Genomic DNA, 6,417 nt, shown 5'->3' with positions numbered 1-6,417 from the left:
CAAGGTGGAAGGGAGGAAGTGTTGTCCCTCTCCTGTGGCTCTGCCCTGGAACTTGGTGCTGAGACAGTGGGACTTGGTGTAGTTGGTTGAATTAAACTTTAGTGTCTACATACATGTTTGCAGCTGTGCATTCTAGAAGGACCACATCAAAAAAGTGAAACTGTCCCAGGTCCAATAAAAGTCCTGTTTTGGATGTGGAAAAAAGAACCCTTCTCTACTGTTGGGAATGTAAGTTGGCATGGAGATTTCTTAAACCCTAAAAATAGAGTTGCCATATGATCCAGCAATCCCACTTCTGGGCATATATCTGAAAAAGATGAAAACTCTAATTAAAAAAGATACCTGCAACCCAATGTTCATTGCAGCACTATTTACAATAGCCAGGATATTAAGCATCTTAAATGTCCATTGACAGATGAATGGATAAAGATGTTTGCTGCTGCTGCTGCTAAGTCACTTCAGTCGTGTCCGACTCTGTGCGACCCCATAGATGGCAGCCCACCAGGCTCCCCCATCCCTGGGATTATCCAGGCAAGAACACTGGAGTGGGTTGCCATTTCCTTCTCCAATGCATGAAAAGTGAAGAGTGAAAGTGTTTACTCAGCCCTAACAAGGAATGGAGTAATGCCATTTGCAACAACATAGATGGACCTAGGGACTATCATACTAAGTTAAGTCAGTCATAGAAAGACAAATACCGTATGATATCGCCTGTATGTGAAATTAAAAAAATCAATACAAATGAGTTTACATGCAAAACAGAAATAGACTCACAGACATAGAAAACAGTCTTATGGTTACCAAAAGGGGAAGGGGATGAGGGATAAATTAAGAGTTCAGGATTAACATAAACACACTACTATATGTAAAATAGATAACCAATAAGCATAGGGAACTATACTTAGTATCTTATAATAACCTATAATGGAAAAGAATAATCCTCCTATACGTCAATAAAAAAAATACAAAAACTATGCAGGTGATTAAGATGTATAGTTCACTGGTCTAGCTAAAGCTAGTCAACAATTAAGTACAGTCCATATGTACCAAAATGATAACAAAAACGTTTGCCTTCCTCCATTATTTCATTGCTAGGAATTTATTCAAAGAGAATCCCAGATGCACATGACATTCTAACTACAGTGCTTATTAAATTTTACTTATAATGGGAAACCTGAGACTGAAAAACAATAGGCTTTCAAATTACATTTCTTTTGATCCAGACATAATCAGATTTGCCAACAAATATTTATCTAGATCCCAAGGATAGCTGCATAATGGGGAAAAGCTGGAAATATCTTAATTTTCACAATTAGGTTGGGTGAATAAAAATGTACTTTATCTACACATGATATATACCATACCATCATTAAATGATGATAAAGATGAATATTTAATGGTGGAGGAACAGTCTTCGTGTTGTGTGAAGTGAATAAAAATACAATCTGAGGATTGGGAACCTGTGTACACCTGTGGTGGATTCATGTTGATGTACGGCAAAACCAATACAATATTGTAAAGTAATTAGCCTCTAATTAAAATAAATAAATTTAAATTAAAAAAAAATACAATCTGAGTCAACAAATCTTTAATGGGTGCTTATTGTGTGTCGCCAGGCAGCGCTCTAGGCCCTAGGAAGGCATTAGTGAACAAACACAGCAAAACCCCGACGTAACCGTGTAGATGACAGTCCAGTGTGGGGAGAGAGGTGATTTTATGGCACGTTAGGAGGTTAAAAGTGTGACAGAAAGTAGATCCGTCTAAGGAAGATAGAGGATGGTGAGGGTGTGTAGGGGTGGTGAGTGGAGGGTTTTCAGTCTGAAAAAAGCCTCAGTCTGGACAGCCTCACTGAGAAGGTAGCATTTGGGTTAAGATTGAGGGAGTGAATAAACAACAAATTCCTACTGTGTGGCACAGGGGACTATATGATAAACCATAGTGGAAAAGAATATGGAAAAGTATGCATTGGGTTGGTCAAAACGTTCATTTGGGGTTTTCTTTAAGATGGTAAGAAAAAACTCGAATGAACTTTTTGGCCAACCCAATATATGTATGTATAACTGAATCACTTTGCTGTATAGAAGAAATGAACACAACATAGTAAATCAACTATATTCCAATAAAATAAATTAAAAAAAAAAGATTGAAGGGGGATGAAGGAGTGACCATGGGATAGGAAAGGCCCCAGGTGAAGGGGACCTTGCAAGGGCCCTGGGGCCACATGTACCTGGCTCATCCAGGGACCGTTGAGGGATCCAATATGGCTGGAGTCAGGCAAGGAGGGGTGAGGCCAAAAAGGTGAGAGCAGTGTGATTACAGACGGTCCCGAAAGCCACTGCCAGGAGTTCTACTTTTGCTTGAAGAGAAATGGGAGGGATGTTTTCTGTGTTTATTATATTCTATAGCTGCACTGTCCAGTATGATAACCTCTAACTCCTTGTGGCCACTGAGAACCTGAATTGTGGCTACTTTGAACTGAGTGCATTGTAATTGTAAAATACACGCTGGGCTCAAAGGCCAAATTCAATACTGCTGCTGCTGTTGCTGCTAAGTTGCTTCATTCATGACCGACTCTTTGCGACCCCATGGACTGTGGACTGCCAGGCTCCTCTGTCCATGGGATTCTCCGAGCAAAGAATACTGGAGTGGGTTGCTGTGCCCTCTTCCAGGGGATTTTCTCAACCCAGAGATCAAACCTGCATTTCCTGTGGCTCCTGCATTATAGGCAGATTCTTTGCTATTCAGCCACTGGGGGAAGCCCAAGTCTGTATTCTTTAGTACAAAAAATAATTTAAAATATCTTCATCATTTTTATATTTGATTACACATTGAAATGGCAATATTTTAGATATATGGTCTTTTTTTCACTTTGTAAAAATAATTCATTTATTTTTATCTGAAATGCAGTGGATTTTTGCCATTTGTTCTTTCTTGTCATATGGGCTATGAAGAAGAGCAGGTTTAAACACGTGTAACTCATTCTGCCATCTCCTGCCCACTGTCTTCTGGACAGCTGTTGTTTTCGCAGCATTTCTTTGTGACAGCAACCAGCAACAGTAGGGGACTTCTGGACTTTGTATTGTCAGACTCTTGAGCAACCTTGGATGGATCTGTGATTGTATCCTTTGCTGCTAAAGCAGTACAGCCTCCACAGGTTGGCAATTTCTCTCCAGTTGGCCTGATCAGAAAATCTTGGGCAAATTGTGAATTCTTCAAGATAGCTGCTGTTTCTTCATCCACTTCGACAGTTTCATCTTTCTTAAATGTTAAATTTGTATCAAATATTGAGTCTTTTTCGTGTCCCATGATTCCTCCATTATAAATAACTTGGCATCTTTTGGTTGGTCCTGTCTTAGGGAATTTGAAGAGGCGAAATATTACAGAAACAAAGCAGCAGTCACCAATCACGTTTTCTAGATCCTTGTTTTGAACGTAATGAAATTGGCAATGACCAAACGTGAGGGCAGAAGCCAATTTTTTGGGCAAAGATAGGAAGGTCTTTCTAGTACAAAGTACCACCCAGGGACTCACCCCATAAAACTTTGTGTGTCCTGATTTTTCCTGGCAATTCAAGACTAGCAAAGATGTCACTGAAATATAGCCTTCCACCATGTTTAACATTCAATATATCTCCTGCAGCACTTGCTGTTCATTAGGTACAAGGTTAATGACATAATTGGATATCACAATATCATAACACTCATTCTTGATTCCAGCCTCTTCCAGTTTCTCTATGTAGCCATGAATAAAGGTCACATTGGGTGCCTGGAAGCCATATTTTTCCATGTGATATTCAATGTACTTGTTAGCCACTTCTACGTGACCTCCTGTCATGTCTATTCCAGTGACATGTCCCTTCTCACCAACAAACTAACTAAGAGCATAGCAATCTCAGTTAATTTGACTACCCAGGTCCAAAATCCAGCAGTTTTCCAGACACTCAGAGATGACCAGACCACAGCCATAATACCTCAAGGATGCTTCCTCGTGTATATACTGCAGGGCTTCCTGGCTGTTTTTGCGACCAGCCTGCTGCAGTGACACAGGCATTGGTCTGCTGATACCTTCAGCACCTGCACGTCTTTCTGGATCTCAGTGTCGCAGGGGGTCACCATGTTTCCTCTGTATCCAGGACTTGGGTACCCTTCAGATGGCTCTTGAGGCTAGATGCTGTGCGCTGTGCTTAGTTGCTTAGTCAAGTCCAACTCTTTGTGATCCCATGGACTGTACCCCACCTGGCTCCTCTGTCCGTGGGATTCTCCAGGCAAGAAAACTGGAGTGGGTTGCCATGCCCTCCTCCAGGGGATCTTTCCAACCCAGGGGTAAAACTCAGGTCTCCTACATTACAGGCAGATTCTTTACTGATGGAGCCGCCAGGGAAGCTATATATATCGAATTAAATGAATATATTGTTAAAGTTAATCCAGTTGCTTCATTCTCCTTTCATGGATGTGGCTAGTAGAAAATGTAAGTTTACGGGTGTGATCCCCTCCTATTTCCACTGGACAATCCTGTTCCATAGAGAACAACAGGATTGTTCAGTCACTCAGTCATGTCTGACTCTCTGTGACCCCATGGACTGCAGCACACAAAGCTTTCCTGTCCTTCACTATCTCCCTGAGTTTGCTCAAACTCATGTCCATTGAGTCAGTGATGCCATCCAACCATCTCATCCTCTGTCACCCCCTTCTCCTCCTGCCCTCAGTCTTTCCCAGCATCAGGGTCTTATCCAACGAGTTGGCTCTTCATATCAGGTGGCCAAAGTATTGGAGCTTCAGCTTCAGCATCAGTCCTTCCAATGAATATTCAGGGTTGATATCCTTTAGGATTGACTGGTTTGTTTTCCTTGCTGTCCAGATGACTTCAGTTCTATAGATGAGAGTTGGAAGCAAATGGGACCCCTGTGATTGTGTCAGAGGTGAGCAGAAATGGTAGGAGATGGGATATAGATTCACATTTATTTATTTTGGGGCTGTGCTGTGTGGCTTGTGGGGTCATAGTTCCCCTACCAGGGACTGAACCTGTGCCTTCAGCAGTGAAAGCTCAGAGTCCTAATCACTGGACCACATGGGAATTCCTAGGATATATTTTGAATCATAAATGATACAGTTTTGGGGACAGACTGGATGGGAGTGTGAGAAGATAACTGTGGGGTTTTTAACTAGGAAACTGAAAGGGTGGAGCTGGGACTGATCAGGTCTCAGCATCAGGTATTGAATTTGAGGTGTCCACAGCACAGCCAAGTAGAGATGCTTGGTAGAGAGTTACAGAGGGGAGTCTGGAATTGGAGGAGAGGGCAGGGCTGAGGAGTGAGCTTGGAGGGGCTGTTTCAAGCCTAAGTCTAGACAAGGACCCCAGGGAAGAGAAGAGGACTGAGCCCCTGGTGCTCCAGCTCTGAGAGGCTGGAGGAAGAGAAGAAACTGCAAAGCAAACCAAGAATGGATGGGGAATGGGGGACTGAAGGACTGACATCTTACAAGCAGAGCAAAGAAAGAGCTTTCAGGAGGAAGGAGAGGGAAAGAGAGGCAAACACCAGAGAGAAGAGGGCTCTTTTAGTGGAAAGCTGATGGGAATGTCTGAAGGCAGACCCACCAGGGAGGAATTTGGAGGAGGCAATTGCTGCAATTTTTTTTCTAAGAAATTAGTGTAAAAAGGAGCAGAAAACTGGGAAGATAGCATTAAGATTAGGCTATGCATCCAAATGTGAACGGTTGCACCCTTGGGATGATGAATGTGCTTCTTAAAATTTTGTTGTGACTTAAGAAAATAATTCCTATAACAACCAGGTCCATTTTGAGCAGAAAAAGTTCTAAAATCAACAGTGGAGTTTGTACAATTTCTTAATAGCAAAACCCTCTAATCAGCTCAGTTCTTAAATACAGAATTGGAAGTTGGGAGCTCCCTATGGATGTTTTCAAATTTCCCTTAAAAAATGGAGTAGCATTATCTTTTTTTCTTGGGCTGAGACACAATATTGAATTTCTTCTTAAATTACTAGGAGCTGGCTTGTCTCTAGAACGGACCTGAACAAATTGACCTACCCTCTATCAATGAAGGGCTTTTAAAAGGATCTTCTTGCCTTTCAGCCTTTTTTAAACAAATATTTTTAATTGAAGGATAATTGATTTACAATATTGTGTTGGTTTCTGCCACACAGTAACGTGGATCTGCCATAGGTACACGTATGTCCCCTCCTTCTTGAACCTCCCTCCCACCTCCTACCCGATCCCAACCCTCTAGGTTGTCATAGAGCCCTGGTTTGAGTTCCCTCAGTCATACAGCAAATTCCCGTTGGCTATTTATTTTACATATAGTAGCGTATATACTTCCATGCTACTCTCTCCATTCGTCCCACCCTCTCCGCCCCACCCCCGCCCCTGTGTCCATAAGTTTGTTCTTTATGTCTGTGTCTCCTTT

The 6,417-nt window shown here is 42.0% G+C and overlaps 1 pseudogene; it reads right to left on the bottom strand.

The window, feature by feature from the left end:
* Positions 1-2,976: 2,976 nt before the first annotated feature.
* On the bottom strand, positions 2,977-4,115 carry LOC102268948 (arsenite methyltransferase pseudogene; annotated as a pseudogene).
* Between the last annotated feature and the right edge of the window lie 2,302 nt (positions 4,116-6,417).

The sequence above is a fragment of the Bos mutus genome, chromosome 2, assembly GCF_027580195.1.
Source record: "Bos mutus isolate GX-2022 chromosome 2, NWIPB_WYAK_1.1, whole genome shotgun sequence".
NCBI classification, from domain to species: Eukaryota; Metazoa; Chordata; class Mammalia; order Artiodactyla; family Bovidae; genus Bos; species Bos mutus.
Note: the sequence above shows the minus strand (reverse complement) of the source record. Positions and strands in the feature narration are given on the sequence as shown.